Genomic DNA, 24,706 nt, shown 5'->3' with positions numbered 1-24,706 from the left:
CTGAGCATCAAGGCCAGCTTGAAACCCATGGCACTATGGAAGCTAAGTAGAGGGACTGCTGCTTGGGGCTGGAGGGTGAGGGACAAGGTGCGGATGGCAGGAAGGGGTTTGAAATGTAGCATGGGGCTGAGGGAAAGGCAGGGGGTTACTCTGTAGCATGAGCTTACATGGGTAGGGCAGCTACAGCTTGACTGTGTTAGGGAGGGAGGGTGTCACCCACAGCCCTTCCCTCAGTGACCTGGGTCAGGGGTGGGGCAAACCCCCAGCTGGGATAAGAGCACCCTGACGATCCACAGCTGGGTCTTGTTTCATCTGGTTCTGGTTCATTGCCTGCTCCCCGGCTTTAATTTTCTGGCTTTCATTGGCTTAGACTCATATTCAAGACTGGCAGACAGTGCAGGCTCCTTCTCACACAGACTGGCTCAGACTCATACTCACGTTTAAGCTCCACAGACATTCTCTGGCGCTGATTTCTCCTCACACTCACTTAGGCTCAGTCCGACACTGACTGGCTCATGCATCCACACAAATCTCACGTTGATTCTAACACAGAATTCCTGGTTCTGACTACCTGGCTAAGACTCCCTGGCTCAAACTCATCCTCACACTCGAGCTGAAAAATAACATTCAGATGACTCAGTCAAGGTGAGCCATGCTTGGAACACCCCAGTAGCAACTTATTTCAGGGTCGGCCAAAGCTTCTGTTTTTCTCTCCATGAGTGCCTGTTTCCATTTCCTTTTTAGGTGCCACACTTAAGTCAAGAGAGGTGAAGCTGCCAGCTGAGGAGGGCTGTCAGAAGGTTGTCTGCGTGAGTGGTGAGTAAGAGCTGAGAATAACATGGCAAAGGGTTCAGTAGTAGTGTTGGTTATTGCAGGTCTTGCGTTCTACTTCTGGAGTCAGATGAGTATTTGAGGTGAGTCGGAGAGGTAACAATAATGGTTGTGGGGTTGGTCATTTTCTACAAGCACCATGGTCATTTCTTTCTATTGTGCTCCTAGGTCCTAGAGTGCAGGAGAAGCCCAGCATTGTATTCTGCAATAGATTGGGAGTAGGTGAGCATAATGTAAAGGCGAAGTAGAGTTACAGGAAAGGCTGGCATAGATGGCTGGGATGCTGGAGATGACGGCCAGCACAACGTGTTGCCCTTTTTTTGTTTCTGTCAGATGATGAAGAGGAACTTGGCAAGGGCAGCAACATGGCTGTCATCTGCTGTGGGAGTTCCGAGCAGTGAGGCCGCCTCGAGACGCATGGCACTACGCACGCTAAGTAGAGGGCCTCCTGTAGGAGGTGAGGGCGTGGGGGACAATGTCAGAGTGGCAGGAAGGGGTTTGAGATGTAGCATTCCAATGTAGTATTTGAGCCAGAATGTCTGAGGACACAGTAGAGGGTGCCTGGAGGTAAATGGTCAGAGTCTGGGGTGTTGTGTCGGGGACAATAGGAAATAATGGTCCGTGGTGAAACACACCAAGATGGGCAAGTACTGTTAGTTCTCTTTGGCTCCCTCTTGTGGTGTACTGCTTGGGCTTTTCCCGAAAAGTCCGGCTTTGGTGCCTACCCGGGAAGTTGTGCTTTAGAACTGCCTGGAAAAGTCGTGACCCTTGCAGACCTTCCTAGACATTGTCGGCCACTTCTTGCGACGTGGGCTGGCCCCCTGCGTGGCAAAGAGCGTGCCTGCTTGCGAGTATGGAAGCCCGAGCCTCATGCCGTGTGAGGGAGGCAGAAGCTCATCCCACCCAGGCGACCGTTGCCTGCGCGGGGACGCCCGCTAAGGTTGAGCCTGCCACCTCACACGGCCATGATGATTCTCGGAGCTGGTTTGTGTATGGTCCTCACAGGGTCCTTGGGGTTCGTAAGTGTGTTCTCATGGGTTCAGCAGTAGCAGTCTTTTTTTCTCTTTCTTAGTAGCTGGTGCAGCACTGTGTTTTGACTTCCAGCCTGGGAACAGAGCTGATAACACAAATGTTTTAGTCTGACCAAGGACTTTCTGATCCTCATGCTCTGCCAGGGAGGAGGGAAAGCCGGGAGGAAGCAGAGAACAGGACACCTGACCCAAGCTAGCCAAAGAGGTATTCCGTACCACAGCACATCATGCCCAGGATCTAACTGTGAGTTACCTGGAAGGGCTAGAGACTGCAGGGTTGGATGAGGTATGGGTTGGTGCTGAGTTTGGCTGGGGGGCAGGCGAGTTATCAGTCGACTGGTGGTGAGGTGTTGTATTCTCTTCCCTTGTTATTTCCCTTATTATTATCATTATTGGTGGTAGCAGTAGTGACTTGTGTTCTACCTTAATTAATAACTCTTCTTAACTCAACTTGTGGGATTTGCATTCTTTTCGATTCTCCTCTCTGTCCCCCCAGGAGTAGGGGGAGGGCAAGAAGGGGGGGAGTGAGAGAGCAATTGCGTGACTTATGGCTGACCTTGTATAAACCACCACGGTTGTTTTACTATTAATCTTGTCAGATCTGTTGTTATCTCAACCCTTCGAGCTCCACATTGGGTGCCAAAAAGAACCCATGACAGTAAGATAAGCAACCATGAGAAGTATCCTTCACTATCTCTATAGTATCCCATGTTAATAAACTAGTTGAGAGTTCTCTGTTTGTCTCTGGTTTTCTTTTAGCTGGAGCTCTTGCGCTCTGGAACGTAGGTGGTGGGTTTCTATAATCAGTGTAGCTGTCTACTCCTCGTGATCTGTGTGAATGGACAGAAGAGCTCTGGGAATAAGCTTGTAATTAATGAGTCAGGGCCAGAGAGTCTGCTTGTGAGTGGGTGTGATAGTATATCAAGAGTCAGTGTCTGAGCCAGAGTGTCTGAGTGTCTCCAGGCTGCTTTCGTATCTCTGTTATCTTGACATCCTGTTTCATTGGTTAGGACATAGTCTGTGCATTTTCATGCTCTTGGGTCTTGAATTTTGGGTCGTGCTCATGGGTCTTCATGCTTTTTGCATGTCCATCATGTCAGGTTTTGTGGTTGTTTTTGGAAACACATGGTCATGTTGAACTTTGTTCTCAGGCTCCTGAGGAGACCTGTTGTGTTGCTCTTGCGGCTGTGCAGGTGATCTGGGTGGATGTAGTGTTCCATCTGGGAGGTAGTCTACCTCTTCAGATTTTTCTCTCTTATTTTGGTTTCTCAGAGTCTGTAGTGTTCTTTGTGTGTGTGTGTGATTGCCTTGAGTTGCTCTGCTCATGGTCAGTAGTTGGGCCAGGTGGAGCATCTGTAGTGCAAGTCTATGTGTACTATGATTAGAGGCAAATCTTGTGCGTTTTCTTGGGATGGAGGTTACAGGTTCTGGGCTTATCAATAGTCTTTGGCGATAAAAGGTTGTGTGGGTATTAACTGAGTTGCTTTTTAGCAACTCGGTGGTAATTTTGCAGTTGTTTTTTCAGATATCTGTTATGAATCAGTTGTCAACGTGATGAAAGTAGTCTTGCATCAAGGAGCTGTGGCAGAGATGCACAGCAATCGGTAGAGACTCGTACAGACCCCATAGCGATCACATAACGACCACACTATGATGGGCTGGGGGGGGCGGTGTGGCGCCCGGGTGTCTCGCTGCTGCCATCTTGTGTCCAGAGTTCGGTACTGCAGCCCGGGCTCCGCGCATGAGCCGTGGTGCTCCCTTTGTCCCCGCTGCTGTCCCCGGAAGTGGCCCGTGTCACGTGGTGGCCGCCGCGGTTGCGGGTTGATGTGCGGGCATGCCCGCGGGGTGCTCGTGGCCGCAGCCCGGTGTTGGCGCGCCGGCTCCGGTCCCTCCGCGCGCCGTTTCGGTGCCGCATGCGCAGCGCCCGGGAGCAGCATGGCGGCGGGCAGGGTCCGGGTCCGGGTCCCGGCAGCGGCGGCAGCAGCTGAGGTCCGAGGGCGCCGGGGTTATCGAGGAGGCGAGCGGGCCCGGCGGCCCGCCCGTCCGTCCGTGCCTTGGGCGGGCGCAGAGGGGCGGCTCCTGCCCGCTGGCTGCCCGCGCGGGAAGCCTCACAGCGCCAGGGGCTCGGTACTGGGGGGAGTAAAGACCCGGGGCGGGGGTTACCCGGAGGTCCTTAATTCACACTGTGCCTTCACTGGCAGGGGAAGGGGCGAAGGTGGAAATACCCGATTAGGAAGCAGCCAAGGAATTCCCTGTTTCTTTCCTCTGATCTAAACGTGCGGGTGGTTTGGAAATGAGACTGTTCACTGGAGCTTGAAGGTGCTGAGAGATCTGGAGCCTGAAATTCTCCCTCCATGAAATGAGTCAGGTCTGCGGCAGCAGGGGCAGGGCTCATTGCCCTCCTTTTGTTCTGCAAATAGACCTTGCCGCGTTGTGCCCTAGGGGACCCCAGCCAGCTCATCGCAGCCTTTCCCTTGAGACTGTCAGTGAGGACTTCAGTTGCTGCTGCTGCTCCCCTGGTTTCCCCCACTTTGGACACCGGCCTTGCTGCAGTAGCCATCAGGTTTCTTCATAAATGCTTGGTATTCTGGATGCAGAGACAGCGTTGTGAGGGAGCTGATCCAGATCTCAATCTGTCTTGGGGGAGGTGCTTGTAGCAGGAGACGCATCGAGCTACCAGACTGGGTGGCTTTAGGGCTGCTCTGTTTATGCTGAATGATTTAAAGTCTCAACCTGTTGAGAACAGACAAAATCTTTATCTGCTCTGGTGCTGATTTGCCCTGGCCGTCGAGCTGAAGGCTTTAGTTGTGGCAGCAGTTGGTCTAAGGGTTGCTCATGGAATTTTCTTCCGTCTAAAAATTATGCCGTCTGAAGATGAAACGGAGTTTGTCTCGTTAAAGCTTTACAAACGCCCTTTGAATCCTAGTGCTTTTAATGTGTGAGACAGCTGTGGATGGCCCAGTACGCAGCCTGTGTCCATCACCCTACAGGACAGAATATGTCTGACCTGGCTGGTCTCTGCGTGCGGCTGAAAATGAGCGTAGTGTCACAGGAGGTTACTTGAGGATGAATTGAAAATGTTCCAGGACTTGTTTCTGGGGAAGTCTCCTGTTAATAGACTGTCCTGGTGCTGTGTGGACAGGCTTCTGGCAGTGTGTTGTCTGTGCAGGTGTCCAGCAGGCCCCTTCCTCTTCTTTCTTATGTCCTTTTAGGTTTCGATTTCAGAACTCTATGGCAGGCACGTGGTACCCCAACTTATTGTTTAATTGCAGCAGCAGTTTGCAGCGGCTTAGTTTCATGGGTTGTACGAAGATAGTCAAGTGGTTCTGCAAGCCAGGTGTTATCAGTCCTCGCAAGGTCTGTATGTATCAGGAGGTGATGGAATACTTCCATGTGGTTGTGGTATTGTGGCAAGTATCCTTTAGGACTTAAGTACTCCACAGCAGTAGAGGAGAGTGTCTCAAACCAGTTCTTAAGGCTCTTGAGTTATGTGCTGTATTATGTATTGCTTAATTTTGGGCACAGAAAGTAAGTGATTACATCAATTAGATGCTGTAGTTGGGAGAACTAGTGCCTAGGTTTAAACAGTTAAGTGAGAAGGGCTTAAATGGCAGTCAAATTTAGTAAGAATCCATCTGTGCTGGTACTTGGCACCAGATGTAGCAACCTGAACTATCTAATCACGGTGTGCTTAGTCTGCATTCACTTGCACTGATCTTGCTTTTTTATAGGTGCGGTGCTATATCTGAACAGTCTCGCAGTAACGCATGTTTGGGTTTCGTTTACCTGATGTGCTGATGGTCTCTGTGGGTCCCTATGGGGCTCTATGGGCCCCTTAAGCTCTGTCCCACATCTATGCCCCATAGAACTGCGCCACAGCCTTGTGTCAGGAGCTCCGGTGCCAAATGGGCCCCATGGAGCCCCCCTGAAGTGCTGCGCTTTGGGGTCGGGGAGGACTTCACTATGGGGTGGATGAAGGAGGTTGGAAATGGGGGTCAAGGGGGCTTAAGAGTGTTTATGGCGCGCTATGGGGTGTCTGTGGAGCGCTATGGGGCGTCTATGGAGCGCTGTGGGGCTCTATTGGGTGTCGATGGGGGGTGCAGGCAGGGATTTGCAGTGTGGCCTGCAGGGGGCGGTAAAGGGCCGCGGGGGGGCGGTCAGCCAAGGACACACCACCCCCCCTCCCGGGCTAATGGGGTCCAGTGGGGATATGGGTGTCTGTGCGGGGCTATGGAGGGTTTATGGGGTGTCTATGGGGTCTCTGTGGTTCCCTATGGGGTCTCTGGTTCCCTATGGGATCTCTGTGGTTCCCTATGTAGTCTCTGTGGGGCTCTATGTGTCTCTGTGGGGCTCTATGGGTCCCTCTGGGGTCTCTATGGGGCAGCCCCCCATCCCCCTCTTTCTGCCCCACAGCTCCAGACCCAGCTGGAGCACTCGGAGCCCCCCAGCCTCCTGCCCCACATGCTAGGGGGGTTGTTGGGGGGCTCCTGCTCCTGGCGCTGCTCTCTGTGGGGCTCTACAAGGTGCGCTATGGGGCGGGCTTAGGGTGCAAGACCTATCTATGGGGTTCTGTGGGATCTCTATAGTCTCTCCGGGGCCTCTATGGGGCTCTCTGGGGCTCTCTCGGGCCCTATGGGGCTCTATGCAATGCCCATTCTCCCCACCAGGCGTCACCCTCACGGCCGTCTCCTAGCAACACCCAATCCCCTCTCTCCTCCCTTCTCTCACGTCGCGTCTTTGCGTCACTTCTGAATCACGGTAATTCTCTCGTGCCATATTTCTGTTCCACCAGCAATGCCGAGAACACGTGACACTGTGCCCCTGTACCTGCTGACGTTGTGACTGCTCTGGGGTTGCAGTACCCTGAACTGCTGTCTTGGGCAAGCGCATTTCCCCTTCCCACTTCCCAGGTTGTCTTAAAGCAGCTTCAGAAGTGTTTGTGCATTGTCTGTCTGTGCATTACAAACCAGCCTTTGAGATTAATTCCTTGTCATTAGAGTATGCTCGGCATAGAGCTTGGTTTAAATGCTTCTCTTGCGTTTCCAGGGACGGATTTTGCCTTTCTTAGGCTGCTTGTTGGTGGAAGCTTATAAATTAGTTACTGACTTAGTACGCCCAGCTCATTGATCCCCAACCACTGTCATTTTCATGTCATGGTCTTTGTTAGTACTTCAGTTTTCCGAGTCCCCCAGCTCCTGGGTTGTGAAAGTTTCACCACTGTACAGAAAGCGCTTTGCATCATCCTCAGATGTTGTCCACACATTCCTGGTGTCTGTATCGAGGCAATCACTAGCAGTATTGACCATGAGCAGGCAAAATGAAGCCCGAAGGGAGCTGAGCTCATAACATCTCTTTGGTGCGATGCTTCCCATCTGCAGCTTGGCGCTGTGGTCGCCAGACAAGGGCAGCTGTGTCTCCCGTGGGCCTGGTGAGGCTTCAAGGGAGGGACATACCATGTTACCGGGCGCAAAACAGCTGGTTGTGATGGTCACATTCACCAGGATATGTCAGAGCAACTCGGCACCAGCTACCAGGAGGCAAAGCTGTGAAGAAGTGTTACCTGCAGAGACCTTGTGCAGCTCCTGGTGCGGCTCCTGGGTCTCTGTGTGACTCCTGGACAGCACTGGGTCAGGTTCCTCGTGCTTTTCTTTTCTCCACCTCAGCTCCATACCAGCTACCCTCTAGGCTCTTGCAGCTCCTTATGGCTCCTTTCTTCCATCCAGTTGCAGGTTTTATCCCCTCTGTGTCGGGCCAGTGATGCTCACTTGGTGGTGTCCCCTGCCCCAGCAGTTCTCGGCCTGTCTCAGCCCTGTGAGCGCTGTCGCCGTGTGGCACAGTGCAGGTGACGTGGGCTGTTTCCTCCCTTCCTTGCTGGCAGCTCTCCGTCGGGGTAGTCTGGGGACACTGCTGGGAACCGGCGCCTGTACGAAGAGCAGGGGCTCTGTTTGGTGGTCTTTGCCCCCGACCCTGTTTGGTCTGACTTATTAAAAGCCTCGTTGCTGGTGTGAGTTTTCATGTGCCAGTTCCTTTAAAATTCTGGACTTTCTGGGTTCTTCATTCTTAGTGAAAGCTGTGATAAAGCAATAGGGTGGTTTTCAGGCCTTACCTGGACAAGTTTGCTGTTTTTAGCAGCAGCAGCAGCAGTACTAGGTGATCTCACTTCTTTGCTTGTAATTTGTAGGTAACTTTTCATGTCTAAGGGAGGAATTTGCTGAGACCTGTTTGATCTTTGTACTTCTTAATTTCTGAGATTTAACTGTGTTTTGTACAGTTGTTTTTCCTTCCTTTGTAAGCTCTGCCTGGTGTCCTGCTTGAGGTTGTTTCTCTGTCAAAGAAAGCCCTTCTCGTGAGGTTTTCCTGTGCTCCTGGTACAGTTAGCTAATAGACAGGTTTGATGGGCTTCCTGCCTCCTTTTTCTGTCGGGCAATATTTCTGCCTTGTCTGCCTTGCAGGTCTGTCTGTACTAGAGCCATCTTCCTACTCCCACAGTATCAACACAGTGAAATAATGCCTCATGCCAGCCCCTGCCTTTTCTGCTTAGAAGGGCCCAAACTGCTGCATTTGATGGCTGCTCACACAGAAGCAAGAATCCGGATTGCTTTCCTTGCGTGTTCTTTTGCATCTTATTTGCGTCCCCCCTGCTCCCCACAGCCTGAGTTTTTACTGCAGCATCAATTTCCTCATTTAAAGTTTAAGCCATTGCCAGCATCTTTTCCTTTCAAGGGACAGAGGGGTTCTGTCTTGCTGAAGCATTAGCAGAATGCAGTGGTCCAGCCCTGCTTGTTGGAGCTCTGCTGGACTGTGGCTGCCGCTCCCTCCTATTGCGAGCGAGGCTCCTGTGCAAGGAAATCGGAAAGATGCATGGATCGCAGTGTCGCTGTCCTCCCGGTTTGCTATTGCAGTGCTGTGTGATGGCTGCTAGTTTGTCGTGGGCCAGGTTGCATGGTTTCTTGTGGCAAAGGCGCTGTTCCATTTACTGGGAGCGCTCACGGAGCTGAAGTTTTGTTCTGACTGAAGACGGGTGTTGGAAACCCACCGTTAACAAACATTATAGCTAGGCATGTAAAGCAGATAATCACGTTTGTCCCAGGTAGCGTCTGCATCTTCAGGTAATCGGGAAGTTGCTTGCTCGTTTTTGGGTTACAGTGTTAAGTAGCCTGTTGTAAGGCAGCTTTTATATCGTGCTAGCTGAGTCTCTCTGCGCAATCTCTGGTATAAGTTTAGCATTAGTCATAGAGGTCTCTGTATAATGGCGATGAATGAATGTTTATTTCTAGGTATAATACCATGACATAGCTTTATTATCACTTGCTAAAAATGCTTCCTTTTTTGTCTTCCTAGCAGTCAGCGCAAACAACAAAAACCATGACTTCACGATGACTGGGATTGCGACGTCAACAGATTTCTAGTTGACAATGAGAAAAAGAAACACTTAATTTTTTTATGTAGAACACGAACAGTGGGAGGCCTCAGTTTGCGTCCTACAAGAGAAAAACACTCACTCCACACAGCTCTAAATGCAGCAAGCTTGGCTCTGTGTAGGAATGCCAACTATAAATGGTTGAGCACTTTTACACTGGTTTTGGCATCGACAGGGAGTAAAGGGTTGTCTGTGTGGTGCTTAGCTGCTGGCTGGGCTGAAACCATGGAAGCTGTTTAGTTTATTTAGTAGAGCGCCTCGCCTGTGGTCCTTCCTGGAGTAGAACACTCTGCGCTTGGGGAAGGAGAAATTGCTCTGAAATTCTTAGGTTACGAAACAGTAGCAAATGGTATCTCAACAGCAGGTTTTATTTGCCATCCTAGAGGGCCTATCCAGGAGGCCACAGGCACGAACGCATTACTGTTTTTCAGTATTTCAGAGTAGACAACTTCAGTGGAGCTCACTGGAAATCGGGCAGGGTGCCCCATGTCAACAGGCAGAAACCAGGAGCGTGACAGGGGTTGCAGAACAAGTAAGTTGTTTGCTTTCTGGGTTAACGGTAGGAGAACGGGTTGATACGGCTCAACCTTCATCTCTCTTCAAAGTAGGGAACATTTTCATGGTAATCTGTTTGGAACAGGCATTCATTATAACCAGTGAAATGCAGAAGCCCAGAAGGGGATCCTACAGGAGAGAGCGTTTTTGAAGGCCCTCTGTGCTGTTTCTGAAAGCAGAAGGTGTCTTCCTTGCTGAACACCTCTCGCCTGGACACGTAAGTGATGCCCGTTGTGAGCGTTGACAGCACACCATAAAGGCGAACGGGCTAACGGGGACCCTAAGCCTTTTGCTTTCCAAGGGTAGTTAATAGCAGTGTACTTGCTGACAGCTGCAAGGGCGACAAGGCTCACGCAGCCGCCTTAAGCAGCGGATTATTTTTCAGTTCAGGCACAGTTTGTGTCTGGTTTCTTTCGCTCTCTTTGAAAACGTACTTTAAAAGGCAGAATGAGGACCTTCATTCAGTGTGAGGGAAGGGACCTGGACTGAGCAGAGGGAGGAGAAGAAGAAGAAAACAGGGCGGGAAGCATGGTGTACAGCGTGGCATTTTCTGCATCAGCTGCCCTCAAACCTGCCACATGTGTGGCAACAGCCGTGGTTTTCCCTCTCAAAGGGACGGGTAGCTGTCAGCAAAGATGTAGTATGTATGCTGCACAGGTAGGAGACTAGACTTGGGCAGGGCAGTACTTCCCGGGGGTGTTAATGCAACCGTGGGCACTGCTGGCCAGGCCCTGGGCAGCGAGCTGACCTGGCAGGGAAGCACAGCCAGAAAGAGTGAGTGGACACACTGGCTCTGGGGTCGAAGAGCTCTGGGTGAGGGCCACAGCGCTTAGGTGAGGGGCTTTTCCTCGCTGTTTCCAAACAGCATAAAGAAATCTGGAAACTGCCTGCTCTGCCCTTGCTGCTGTTGTTCACAGCTCTCAAATACAGTGACCTAAGGCACAGCACTTTCTTCTTTTCTTATCTTGAAACCTGTGTTCTTTCAGGCTCATCTGTCACCGCATCCCCTGAAAGCGGTAATGTCACCACCCTAACCACGGAACTGCTTCAGGAGACCCTGGGAGTGGATGCAAGGGCTCATTTGGTCATAAAAGGGGTGTTTTTTGAATCACTTGTTTCCCGTGTTAGAATGGGTTTAGCTTCCGATTCCCAGCTACTGTTAGGAAATGATGCGCTGTGATCTTCCAGGTAAAGTGCCCAGAGAATACGCTGGAGTAAGCACAGAAACTGCAAGAGATGACGACCTCCTGCATGGATATCTGCATCGCAGGGGCTGCGCTGCCACACAGAAACCAGGTACCTGATGCCTCCCTCCCGCCCCAGCAGGACCCTGAGCAGCAGTTCACAGAGAGCAAGAGAGAATGAACCCCAAGTGGTATTACCTGTAGGTTTAGGGCCACAGAGTCGGCAGCAGGTGTCAGCAGAGGCAGGACGTGTGGGGGCCATGCAGCCCAGCATCCCGGCCGGGAGGAGCAGGGCCAGCCTGTGGGGCTGCAGGATGGGCACAGGCTACGTGTACAGGGCTGGTGCCCAGCGCCACCAGCTCACTGGTACTTAAGGGTTTCTCTGGCACCTCCTCCTCCTGTGTAGGAGATTTTATCCCCATTTGGTCTTCAGTGTCGATCTGCTGGCTAAATAAATGGTGGCAGAACTTTCCACTCGGCACTTCCCAAACCGGTGTTTGGTGGCGAGCAGTGGTGCTCAGCAGCTGTGCTGAAACCTAAGCTAAGCGAGGTGGAAGATGTGATAGCTGGTATTAGATGCACCAGCCTGTCAGCCTCGTCAGTGTTGATGCTGTGGTGGACTCATGTCAGCAGTTTCTTGAGCTGAAGAAAAACACGGTTCTTGTTGTTCGGTAAATAAAAGAACCCTTCTGTTTCAGAGCAGCATGCTCTCGCGTGGACACTGTATGTGCCGGAACAGACCCTTTCAGGAGCTCCAGAAGATTTTTTAACCTCTTTCTTTCAGCTTCAAGACCAAAAAGAAAAGAGAAGTTTCTGCTAATGGGAAGCAACAGAGGAGAGCGGAGGTATGTCTAGTAATTGTAGCAGATGCTCCTCAGATGTTGCTAAGAGAGGAAATCCATTTACCCTCTGCTTTCACCAATTGGTCTGTAGTTTGCCTGTAGTTATCCTCCCCGCTTCTGCATTTTACAGAATCCTGGAATGGTTCATGTTGGAAGGGACCTTAAAGCTCATCCAGTTTCAACCCCTGCCCACGGGCGGGCAGGGACACCTCACACTAGAGCAGCTTGCTCCAAGCCCCTGTGTCCTACCTGGCCTAGAACACTGCCGGGGACGGGGCAGCCTCAGCTTCTCTGGGCACCCCATGCCAGCGCCTCAGCACCCTCACAGGGAAGAACTTCTGCCTGAGAGCCCGTCTCAGTCTCCCCTCTGGCAGGTTCAAGCCATTCCCCTTGGTCTGTCCCTACACGCCCTTGTCCAAAGCCCCTCTCCAGGTTTCTTGTGGCCCCTGTAGGCACTGGAGCTGCTCTAAGGTTTCCCCCCCTTAAGGAACGTTTTATTCTCCAGGCCGAACAAGCCCATCTCTCTCAGCCTGGCTGCGGAGCAGAGGTGCTCCAGCCCTCTCAGCATCTCCATGGTTTCCTCTGGCTCACTTGCGTGGCTCCACGTCCCTCTGGAGTTGGGGCCCAAGATCTGGATGCAGGACTTTGTTTCCTCTTACATTGGCATAAATGCAGAGTGTCCCTTCAACAGCTGGACAGATCTAGATCCTCCTATAGAAACACCTGGGGCCGGTAAATCGGAGCAAAACCACGTCCTCTGCTTGAACAAGGAGGGAATTATTTTGTTCAACTTGCTTGCGTGCTTAATTCAAGAAGTTTTTTTCCCTTCCAGTCAAGTACATTCATGTAATTGAAAGCATTGTCACAGGAAATCTCAGCTTGATTTGCTTTCCTGATTTGAGACCATTGCATTGCTTTTTGCCTAAGCAGCAATCGGTTTGCTTGCAGGCTGTTTTGCAGCAGCTCTGCGGGGAATTACCACTATTTTTCTCATCATCCTGTTGGATGTTGTAACAGTGCAGCTCCCCAGTTTCCTCTTGACGTTCGGGTACTGCCAGCAGAGTTTACAGCTCTTGGTATTGTCTTTGTTGAATTAGTACCCATGCAGTCTTTCCAACCCGATGGGAGTCCACCAGAGTACTCCCAGTGTGTTGTCCTTGTTTACGATGTCTTCCGTCTAGGTGATGTGCGCGACAACGTGACAAAGCGTTGCTATCCTGACCCGCTTGTGTGAGCGGAGACTCGTGGGGCAGTTTCAGGGCTCAGAGTTGATTTTCCTGAGGGGGATCCCAGCTCTGCAGCAGAGGAGCTGCACTGCTGAGGAGAAGGCAAGGGCCGGAGGGAGGGAGAGCCGGGCACTGCAGGTCAGTCCCATTATTTTTCTGTAATGAGGGTGGTAAAGCACCGGCACAGGTTGCCCGGAGAGGTGGTGGATGCACCGTCCCTGGAGACATCCGAGGCCAGGCTGGATGTGGTTCTGAGCCCCCCGATGTAGTTGGAGATGTCCCTGCTCGTTGCAGGGGAGGGGTTGGACGAGGTGACCTTTAAAGGTTCCTTCCAGCCAAAACCGTTCTGTGATCCTATGGTTAGAACCCCAGGGAATGCAGGTGTTTCCCTGCAGCTGCTGAGGGTCTCTTTAAAACCCCAAAGCCACAGCTACCCTTCTTTCTTACGGAAGGGCTTCTCCTCCTCACGCTCTTTGGTGTGTCTGGTGCGATTGTGCCCTTGCTGAAGCTCATCTTTGGTACCTTGAGCTAAAGTGCTTTGCTGACATGAGGTTCAGTTCATCTGGAGGAACATAGTGTAATGCAGCCAGGGAGGGGAAGCTGGCTTGTTTGAAATACTGAGGTCTGCTCAGCGTGTGGTTCTCATTAAATGTTTGCTACCACAAGTACCGGTACCAGTGGGAGTAACACCCAGCTCTGGGCAAATTCGCTTGCATTTCAGCCTATTTGAACTGGTCACTTACCAGCATAGCGAGTGTCACGTCCTGAAAGCAAGGCTCCTCCGGTGCAGCTGATGGACCCCTGAGCCCAGCAGGAGGCCTGAGGCTGCTTTGCCATCTGCCTATAAGAACAATGGCACTTGAACCGCAGCAGGGTGTAGAGCTTTCGTGTGCGTAACCCCAAATGTATCTACCTTTCCTAGCCTGCCAGGCATGCAGATCACAGAGTCCCGCAGGTGATGTGGGCTGCCCGGCGCGCAGTGTGCTCACGAACCCAGCCATATAGGGACAAGGTCCTCGGGTGCCGCAGTGAAGCACGGGAGGAAGAGGTAAGGCCACTGGGGATGTGAATGGAAAACTCTTGTTATTGCTACTCAGTGCACACACAGCAAGCGCTCTGCCTCTGCGATCCGTGCACGCAGCAGCGTCCCCTCCTGTTCGGGGGCTGGTGCCAGAGCTTATCTCACAGAATCCCACAGAATCCCAAGGGTTGGAAGGGACCTAAAAAGATCATCTAGTCCAACCCCCCTGCAAGAGCAGGGTAACCTACAGTACATCACACAGGAACTTGTCCAGGCGGGCCTTGAATATCTCCAGTGTAGGAGACTCCACAACCCCCCTGGGCAACCTGTTCCAGTGCTCTGTCACTCTTACAGTAAAGAAGTTCTTCCTGATGTTAACGTGGAACTTCCTATGCTCCAGTTTACACCCATTGCCCCTTGTCCTATCACTGGATATCACTGAAAAAAGCCTAGCTCCATCATCCCGACACCTACCCTTTACATATTTGTAAACATTGATGAGGTCACCCCTCAGTCTCCTCTTCTCCAAGCTAAAGAGACCCAGCTCCCTCAGCCTCTCCTCATAAGGGAGATGTTCCACTCCCTTAATCATCTTTGTGGCTCTGCGCTGGACTCCTTCAAGCAATTCCCTGTCCTTCTTGAACAGAGGGGCCCAGAACTGGACGCAATATTCCAGATGCGGCCTCACCAAGGCTGAGTAGAGGGGGAGGAGAACCTCTCTTGACCTACTAACCACTCCCTTTCTAATGCACCCTAAGATGCCATTTGCCTTCTTGGCCACAAGAGCACATTGCTGGCTCATGGTCATCCTCCTATCCACCAGGACCCCCAGGTCCCTTTCTCGTTCACTACTTTCCAGCAGGTCAACCCCCAACCTGTACTGGTACATGGGGTTGTTCTTCCCCAGATGCAAGACTCTACACTTGCCCTTGTTAAATTTCATCAAGTTTCTCCCCGCCCAACTCTCCAGCCTGTCCAGGTCTCGCTGAATGGCAGCACAGTCCTCTGGTGTGTCAGCTCCGTTGGTGGCATTCGTGTCGCCACGCAGCTAGACATTGATGGGTGGCTGGAACAGGTCGCTGCTCAGCTGCTCGCCTTAGAGAAAGGATTCCCTTTGTGCAGCTGCCTCTCACAGCTGGATGACTGCTGCAAAGGTTTGGAGCTCCACGACAGACAAGGCTATTTATATTTAAAGATTCCTGCTTTTAATGAAGTCAGATAGTTGTCCTGAAAAAATAAAGACCTTATCAAGCCAGGAGCACATTGCTTTTGTCTTCTCTAATACTCTTACAGTCTCTTCCCTTCCCTTCCCTTCCCGTCTCTTGTACTCTTTTCTCTCCTGTTCCCCTCTATTCTCTTAGTCTCTTCCATTTTCTTATAGTCTCTTCCCTTCCCTTCTGGTTCTGTTTTCTCAGATTCTTTTATATTCTCTTTCCATCTATTCTCCTAGTCTTTTCTAATCTCTATTCTCTTCTCCTCCCTTCTCTTGTATCCTTTCACATTTTCTTCTATTCCCTTCTCTTTACTCTCTTCTCTTGTCCTGTATCCTCTTAGTCTCTTCCTCTCCCTTATATTCTCTTCTCTTTCATTCCCTTCCTTTTTCTTTTAAATTCTCTCCTCTTACGTTCTCTTCCCTTATCTTAGATTCTCTTATAGTCCCTTCTCATGTATTCCTTTCTCTTCTATTCCCTTCTCTTTTACTCTCTTAAGAGTCTCTTCCCTCTTTTATATTCTCTTCCCTTTTTTTGTAGTCCTACGTTTTCTTATTTTCTCCTATATTGTCTTACAGTGTGTAGTGTTTTCACTTATTCCTGTCTCTCTTCTGTATTTGCTTACATATTGTTCTCTTAGATTCCCTTCTGTTTTATTTGCTGGTATACTCTTACAGTCTCTTCAATTCCTTTTCTTAGCTTCTCTAAATTTCTCTTCCTTTTTCCTGTGTGCTCTTCAATTTTTCTCTCTTGGCTTCTCTTAGATTCTCTTCTCTACTCTTCTAATCTTAGATTCTCTTCTCTTCAATGATACTCTCTCCCCCTATATTCTCTTCTGAGATGCTCTTCAGCTCTCTAATCTTAGATTCTGTTAGATCTCTTACGTTCCCTGGTATTCTTTTCCCCTGGATGCTCTTCTCTAGTAATCTCTTAGGTCCTCTTCCCTTCTATTCTCTTCCCCGTATTCAACTGTGTTCTTACCTTCTCTTCCATTAGATTGTCTCAGAACCTCTGCTCTTGTATTCACTCTCATTCCGAAGGAAGGAGGGAGGGAGGGAGGGAAGGAAGGAAAAAAGGAAGGAGGGAAGCAAGGAGAGAGGGAAGGAGGGAGAGGAAAGAAGGAGGGAGGGAAAGAAGGAGCCATTTACGGCCATTTCTATCCCATTTTTGCCCTGTTCTCACCAGTTTAAGCCATTTTTTGGCTATTTCTCACCCATCTTAAACTTTTTTTTCCCATTTCTAAACCATTTTTGGCCATCTCTAACCCAAATTTGGCCACTTCTAACACATTTTATGCCATTTTTTGCCACTTCTAACCGATTTCTGACCATTTCTAACCCGTTTTGAGCCATTTTTTGTAATTTCTAACCCATTTTAAGACATTTTGGCTTTTTTTTTAAACACATTTTTCCCATTTCTAGCCCATTTTAATGTTGGTTTGGGGGGGGGTGTTTGTATTTCTGAAGTGGTTTTGGCCATTTCCAACCCATTTTTGCCAAATTCTGACCCATTTTAACGCTTTTATGCCCACTTCTAAGCCGTTTTGAGCTTTTATTTGCAATTTCTAAACTGTTTTCACCGTTTCTAACCCAGTTTTGGCCACTTCTAACCTGTTTAATGCCATTTTTTTCAATTTCTGCTTCTTTTTGGCCCATTTCTGACTCTGTTTAAACCACTTTTTTCTTTTTCTAACGCATTTTTGCCCATTTGTCACCAGTTTTAAGCCAGTTTTGACCATTTCTTACCCATTTTTTGCCACTTCTATAATTTATGCCATTTTTAGCCCTTTGTAACCCTTTTGTGTCCGATTCTATCCTCTTTTAAGCCATTTGGCCCTTTCTAAACCATTTTTCTTCATTTCTAACCAATTTTTTGCCACTTCAAACACATTATTTCCCATTTCTTACCCATTTTAAGCCGGTTTTTTTCTGTTTCTAACCCGCTTTCCCCCATTTCTAACCTGTTTTAAGCCATTTATGTCTATTTCTAAACTGGCCACGGGTCGCTGCTGCCATCCTGTGGCCAAAACGCGGTACTGCAGGTGTTGGAGATGGGGGGGCAAGTGAGTGGCTCAGTGCAGCGCTAGCTGCTGCCATCATGTGGCCAAAACGCGGTACTGCAGGTGTTGGAGACGGGGGGGGGGTGGCGGTGAGTGGCCCCGTTAAGCATTGCCACCACCAGGCTCCCATTGGCTGAGGCTCCTGTCAGTCACTCTCAGTCCCGCCCCGTTTCCGCTCTGCCCCCCCACGGGTCCCATTGGCTGAATTGCCTGTCAGTCACTCTAAGACCCGCCCCATTTCCGCCACACCCCCCCGGCGGCTCCCATTGGCTGAGGCGCCTGTCAGTCACTCTCAGTCCCGCCCTGTTTTCGCTCTGCCCCCCCCACGGGTCCCATTGGCTGAGAGGCCTGTCAGTCACTCTCAGTCCCGCCCCGTTTCCGCTCCGCCCCCTTGGCTTCCATTGGCTGTGTCTCCTGTCAGTCACTTTCAGTCCCGCCCCGTTTCCGCTCTGCCCCCCCGCGGCTCCCATTGGCTGAGGCGCATGTCAGTCACTCTCACTCCCGCCCCGTTTCCGCTCTGCCCCCCCACGGCTCCCATTAGCTGCGGCGCCTGTCAGTCACTCAGGAAAGCTTCGGCTCCGCTCGGGTCCCTGCGCGAGGCCCCGCCCCCCGCGGGCGGCCGCTACCGCCCTCGGCTGTTTTCGGAAAGCTTCGGCTCCGTTCGGGTGCCTCCGCGAGTTCCCCCCCCCACGGGCGACCGCTGCCGCCCTCGGCTCCCTTCGGAAAGCTTCGGCTCCGCTCGGGTCCCTGCGGGAGGCCCCGCTCCCTTCTGGAAAGTTTCGGCTCCGCTGGTGTCCGAGTGGCTCCGAGGTTGTCCCAGAGGAGCCGACACCTAACAGTGCCCGCTTGTCACCCTCCATTTCCTCCCATTACCCTCCATAACTGGGAACGGCTCGGCACGGCACGGCTCGGCTCGGCACGGCACGGCACGGCTCTGCACGGCACGGCTCGGCACGGCACGGCTCGGCACGGCTCGGCTCGGCACGGCACGGCTCGGCACGGCTCGGTTCGGTTCGGCTCGGCTCGGCACGGCACGGCTCAGCTCGGCACGGCACGGCACGGCACGGCTCGGCTCGGCACGGCACGGCTCGGTTCGGTTCGGCTCGGCTCGGCTCGGCACAGCTCGGCTTGGCTCGGCACGGCTCGGCTTGGCTCGGCTCGGCACGGCTCCACCCTTGCCCTCTATTAACTCCCTATTACCTCCCCATTGCCTCCCCTTACCTCCCGCTCTCCCCTAAGGCCCCCCCCCTTTGCCCTACATGGCATTCTGTGGGGGGATTTGAGGGTCTGGAGTCCCACTATGGGGATCTATGGGGGGATTTGGGGGTCTGGAGACCCTACATGGGGTTCTGGGGGGTGATTAGGGAGAATATGGGGTTCTGGAGTCCCTACATGGGGGTCTATATGGGGCTTTGGGCGTCTGGAGTACAATTATGGGGATCTATGGGGGGATTTGGGAGTCTGGAGACCCTACAGGGGGGTATATAGTGTGATGGAGATCCTTCATGGGGTTCCATGGGGGAATATGGGAGGATACGGGGGTCTGGAGTCACATTATGGGTGTCGATGGGGGGGATTTGGGGGTCTGGAGTCCCTGCATGGGGGTCTGAGGGGGGATTAGGGGGCATATGGCAGTCTGGAGTCACTACATGGGGTTCTGTGCTGGTTTGGAGACCCTTTCTGGGGGTCTGTTGGGTGATTAAGGGGGACATGGGCGTCTGGAGTCCCTAGATGGGGGCCTATAGTGCTCTAGAGACCCTTCATGGAGTTCTGTGGGGGAATATGGGAGGATATGGGGGGATTTGGAGTCCCTACATGGAGGTCTATGGGGGAATATGAGGGGAATTTTAGGGTCTCGAGTCCTATTATGGAGGTCTATGGGGGACTATGGGAGTCTGGAGTGCCAACATGGCATTCTGTGGGGGGATACGGGGGGAGACAGGGTGTCTGTGGGGCGATATGGATGGCTGGACTCCGTAAATGGGATTCTATGAGGTCTATGGGGGGGATATGAGGTGTTTAGAGGGGGATATGGGGGGAGTTGAGGGTCTGGAGACCCATAATGGGGTCTGTCGGCATCTATGGGGGGATTAGGGAGATACGGGGGTCGATGGTGGGTCAGAGAAAACTCCAGGGGCAAACTCGCCAACAAAGGGTTCAAGGTTCAAGCAGGTATTCTTTATTGCGGCGCCGGCAGACATGGGGGACAGCTCCTCCGAACCTGTGTCTCCGAACTGCTAAACAAGCCGTCCTTCTGTAGTCACTGAGCATACATATTCATTACGGACAGACATGCATATTATAGAATCATACAATAGTTACGGTTGGATGGAACCTTCAGATCATCCGGGTCCAAACCCCTGCCGTGGGCAGGGACACCTCACACTAAACCATCCCACCCAAGGCTTCATCCAACCTGGCCTTGAACACTGCCAGGGATGGAGCACTCACAACCTCCCTGGGCAACCCATTCCAGTGCCTCAGCACCCTCACAGGAAAGAATTTCCTCCTTAGATCCAATCTAAACTTCCCCTGTTTCAGTTTGAACCCGTTACCCCTTGTCCTGTCAAGGGACAAGAGGGGGGTCTATGGGGGTCTATAGGGGTCTGTGGGGGGTCTGTAGTGGGTTTATGAGGGTCTATTGGCGGTCTATGGGGCACCTGTGGGGGTCTATGGGGGGTTTATGGGGGTCTGGGGGGGTCTATAGGGGGTTTATGGGGGTCTGGGGGGATCTTTAGGGATCTATGTGGGCCTGTGGAGGGTCTATAGTGGGTTTATGGGGGTCTGTTGGGGGTCTATGGGGCATCTGTTGGGGGTCTATAGGGGGTTTATGGGGGTCTATAGGGGGTTTATGGGGGTCTGGGGGGGTCTATGGGGCTCTGGGGGGGTCTATAGGGGATTTATGGGGGTCTGGGGGGGTCTATGGGGGTCTATAGGCTGTCTATGGGGGTCTATAGGCTATGGGGGTCTGGGGGGGGTCTATAGTGGGTTTGTGGGGGTCTATTGTGGGTCTATGGGGCACATGTTGGGGGTCTATAGGGTGTTTATGGGGGTCTGGGGGGTCTATAGGGGTTTATGGGGGTCTATAGGAGTCTGGGGGGGTCTATAGTGGGTTTATGGGGTTCTATTGGGGGTCTATGGGGCATCTGTTGGGGTCTATTGTGGGTTTATGGTGGTCTGGGGGGTCTATTGGGGTTTATGGGCGTCTATGGGGGGTCTATAGGGGATTTATGGGGGTCTGGGGGGTCTATAGGGGATTTATGGGCGTCTATGGGGGGCCTATAGGGGGTTTATGGGGGTCTGGGGGGTCTATAGGGTGTCTATGGGGGTTTATGGGCGTCTGGGGGGGTCCTATAGTGGGTTTGTGGGGGTCTATTGTGGGTCTATGGGGCATCTGTTGGGGTTTATGGGGGTCTGGGGGGGTCTATGGGGGTCTATAGGCTGTCTATGGCACTTTATGGGGGGCTATGGGGGTCTGGGGGGGGGTCTATAGTGGGTTTATGGGGGTCTATTGGGGGTCTATGGGGCATCTGTTTGGGTCTATGGGGTGTTTATGGGGGTCTGTGGGGGGGTCTATAGGGGGTTTATGGGGGTCTGGGGGGGTCTATGGGGCATCTATGGGGGTCTGTAGGGGTCTATGGGGGTCTGTGGGGGGTCTATAGGGGATTTATGGGTGGCCATGGGGGTCTATAGGGGGTTTATGAGGGTCTGGGGGGGTATGTGGGGGTCTGTATGGGTTTATGGGGGTCTGTAGGAGTCTATGGGGGTCTGGGGGTGGTCTATAGTGGGTTTATGGGGGTCTATTGGGGGTCTATGGGGCATCTGTTGGGGTTTATGGGGGTCTGGGGGGGTCTATGGGGGTCTATAGGCTGTCTATGGCACTTTATGGGGGGCTATGGGGGTCTGGGGGGGGGGTCTATAGTGGGTTTATGGGGGTCTATTGGGGGTCTATGGGGCATCTGTTGGGGTCGATGGGGGGTTTATGGGGGTCTGGGGGGGGTCTATAGGGGGTTTATGGGGGTCTGGGGGGGTCTATGGGGCATCTATTGAGGGTCTATAGGGGTCTATGGGGGTCTATAGGGGGTTTATGGGGGCCTATGGGGCATCTATTTGGGGACTATGGGGGGTTTATGGGGGTCTGGGTGGGTCTATGGGGGTCTATAGGGGGTTTATGGGGCCTATGGGGCATCTATTTGGGGTTTATGGGGGTCTGGGTGGGTCTATGGGCGTCTGGGGGGTTTCTATAGGAGTCTATGGGGCTCTATGGAGCTCTATGGAATGTATAGGGGTTTATATGGCTCTATGGAGTGTCTATAGGGGTTTATGCAGTGCCTATACGGATCTATGGGGTGTCTATAGGGGTCTGTGGGGCTCTATGTGGTGTCTATAAGGGCCTATAGGAGTGTCTATAGGGGGTCTAATGGGGTCTATGGTGCTCTATGGAGTGTATAGGAGTTTATATGGCTCTATGGAGTGCCTATAGGGGTCTATGCACTGCCTATACAGATCTATGGGGTGTCTATAGGTGTGTTTATAGGGGTCTATATGGCTCTATGGAGTGTTTATGGGGTCTGTGGGGCTCTATGAGGTATCTATAGGGGTGTCTATAGGGGTCTGTATGGCTCTCGCGTACATATAGGGGTCTATGGGGTGTCTATAGCCTATCTATAGGTGTCTATAGGGGTCTATGGGGTGTCTATAGCCTGTTTATAGGTGTCTATAGGCTGTCTATAGGGGTCTATGTGTGTCTATAGCCTGTCTATAGGTGTCTACAGGTATCTATAGGGGTCTATGGGGTGTCTATAGCCTGTCTATAGGTGTCTACAGGCTGTCTATAGGGGTCTATGGGGTGTCTATAGCCTGTCCATAGGTGTCTATAGCCTGTTTATAGGGGTCTATGGGGGTCTATAGGAGCCAATGGGGTTCTACCTCAACCACGCAGGGGGCGGGCCAACAGCCCCATTCTCGCCTCCCATTTGTCTCCGCCCACCGCGGGTGGCCGCTGGCGCCCTCGGCTCCCTTCGGAAAGCTTCGGCTCCGCTCGGATCCCTGCGGAGGGGACTTTCCGAAAAGACATTTTGGCTTTTTTTTTTTTTAACAGTTTTTTTCCCGTTTCTAGCCCATTTTAATGTTGGTTTTTTGTTTTTTTTATTTCTAAAGTGGTTTTGGCCATTTCCAACCCATTTTTGCCAAATTCTGACCCATTTTAACGCTTTTAACGCTTTTATGCCCACTTCTAAACCGTTTTAAGCTTTTATTTGCAATTTCTAAACTGTTTTCGCCGTTTTTAACCCAGTTTTGGCCACTTCTAACCTGTTTAATGCCATTTTTTTCAATTTCTGCCTCTTTTTGGCCCATTTCTGAGTCCGTTTAAACAACTTTTTTCTTTTTCTAACGCATTTTTGCCCATTTGTCACCAGTTTTAAGCCGGTTTTGACCATTTCTAACCCATTTTTTGCCACTTCTAACATGATTTATGCCATTTTTAGCCATTTGTAACCTTTTTATGTCAGATTCTATCCTCTTTTAAGCCATTTGGCCCTTTCTAAACCATTTTTCTTCATTTCTAACCAATTTTTTGCCACTTCAAACACATTATTTCCCATTTCTTACCCATTTTAAGCCATTTTTTTTTCTGTTTCTAACCCGCCTTCCCCCATTTCTAACCTATTTTAAGCCATTTTTGTCTATTTCTAAACTGGGCTGCGGGCGGAAAAGTGAGCGTGTGCTGCCACCAGGTGTCCAGACTTCGGTACTGCAGCTGGTGGGAGGGGTGGGGCATGGCGTGGCGCGGGGCACGGGTCGCTGCTGCCCTCCTGTGGCCAAACCTCGGTACTGCAGGTGTTGGAGATGGGGGGGGCAGGTGAGTGGCTCAGTGCAGCGCTAGCTGCTGCCATCATGTGGCCAAAGCGCGGTACTGCAGGTGTTGGAGACGGGGGGGGGTGGCGGTGAGTGGCCCCGTTTAGCATCGCCACCACCACGCTCCCATTGGCTGAGGCTCCTGTCAGTCACTCTGCGTCACTCCCCGTTTCCGCTCTGCCCCCCCACGGCGCCCATTGGCTGAGGCGCCTGTCAGTCACTCTCAGTCCCGCCCCGTTTCCGCTCTGCCCCCCCCACGGCTCAAATTGGCTGAGGATCCTGTCAGTCACTCTCCATCCCGCCCAATTTCCGCTCTGCCCCCCCACGGCGCCCATTGGCTGTGTCTCCTGTCAGTCACTCTCAGTCCCGCCTAGTTTCTGCTCTGCCCCCCCACGGCTCCCATTCGCTGAGGCGCCTGTCAGTCACTCTCAGTCCCGCTCTGCCCCTCCACGGCGCCCATTGGCTGAGGCGCCTGTCAGTCCGGCTCAGTCCCGCCGAGTTTCCGCTCTGCCCCCCCACGGTTTCCATTGGCTGAGGCGCCTGTCAGTCACTCTCCGTCTCGCCCCGTTTCCGCTATGTCCCCCCTCGGCTCCCATTGGCTGAGGCGCCTGTCAGTCAGTCTCCATCCCGCCCAGTTCCCGCTCTGCCCCCCCACGACGCCCATTGGCTGAGGCGCCTGTCAGTCACTCTCAGACCCGCCCCATTTCCGCTCCGTTTCCTCTCTGCCCCCCCCACGGCTCCCATTGGCTAAGGCGCCTGTCAGTCACTTTCAGACCCGCCCCATTTCCGCCCCGTTTCCACTCCGCCACCCCACGGCTCCCATTGGCTGAAGCGCCTGTCAGTCACTCTCCGTCCCGCCCCGTTTCTGCTCTGCCCCCCTACATCTCCCATTGGCTGAGGCGCCTGTCAGTCACTCTCAGTCCCGCCCCGTTTCCGCTCCGCCCCCCCACGGTACATTTAACCCCCCCGAATGGAATAAACCCCCATCACTGCAGCCGCCTCCTGGTGTTATTTGGGATGGAGGGACCCCAAACATTTGTGGGGGGGCTTTGGGGGTTCCCAAACGCTTGGGACCTGTTTGGGGGGGGGGGGGCGAGGGTTGCTGGGTTCGGGGTTGGGTTCCAGAATTCGTCCCACTCTGGACCCGAACCCGCGTATTAGCGGTTGTCACGTGATTAGAGACGAGCTAAAGGGGGGTATATCCCATAATCCTCCTCACTAAAGGAGGGATACATCCCATGAGCCTTTGCGACGGGGGAGTATATCCCATAATCCTCTGCGGTAAGCAGGACATATAGTCCCTTTACCGCAGAGGATCATGGGATATACCCCCTAGTGCGGAGGTTCATGGGATATATTCCCCTAGCAGAGAGGATTATGGGATCTATTCCCACTTTTAGCGCGGAGCATTATGGGATTTATCCCCCTTCAGCGGGGAATAAAAACGGGAGTGTGGGGGGTGGGTGG

General features: G+C 52.3%; 2 long non-coding RNA genes across 10 annotated transcripts; both read left to right on the top strand.

The window, feature by feature from the left end:
* The first annotated feature begins 497 nt into the window (after positions 1-497).
* On the top strand, positions 498-15,358 carry LOC136014181 (uncharacterized). Of its 9 annotated transcripts, XR_010612528.1 has the most exons (11): positions 498-645; positions 745-914; positions 1,000-1,053; positions 1,165-1,288; positions 2,007-2,106; positions 9,714-9,814; positions 9,923-10,054; positions 10,824-11,133; positions 11,806-11,866; positions 14,012-14,137; positions 15,159-15,358. It is a non-coding gene; the product is annotated as an uncharacterized LOC136014181 (long non-coding RNA). The 9 variants fall into 9 exon arrangements; XR_010612526.1 differs by having other exon boundaries at positions 745-1,053; XR_010612525.1 differs by lacking the exons at positions 498-645; positions 745-914; positions 1,000-1,053; positions 1,165-1,288; positions 2,007-2,106 and adding an exon at positions 3,624-3,851.
* A 6,252-nt stretch (positions 15,359-21,610) lies between these two features.
* LOC136012872 (uncharacterized) lies at positions 21,611-24,233 on the top strand. The gene is made up of 2 exons (XR_010611997.1): positions 21,611-21,968; positions 22,052-24,233. It is a non-coding gene; the product is annotated as an uncharacterized LOC136012872 (long non-coding RNA).
* The last annotated feature ends 473 nt before the right edge of the window (positions 24,234-24,706 follow it).

The sequence above is a fragment of the Lathamus discolor genome, chromosome 4 (genome assembly GCF_037157495.1).
Source record: "Lathamus discolor isolate bLatDis1 chromosome 4, bLatDis1.hap1, whole genome shotgun sequence".
In the NCBI taxonomy this organism is placed as follows: domain Eukaryota; kingdom Metazoa; phylum Chordata; class Aves; order Psittaciformes; family Psittacidae; genus Lathamus; species Lathamus discolor.
The sequence above is the reverse complement of the archived record's forward strand: the minus strand, read 5'-3'. Positions and strand labels throughout refer to the sequence as shown.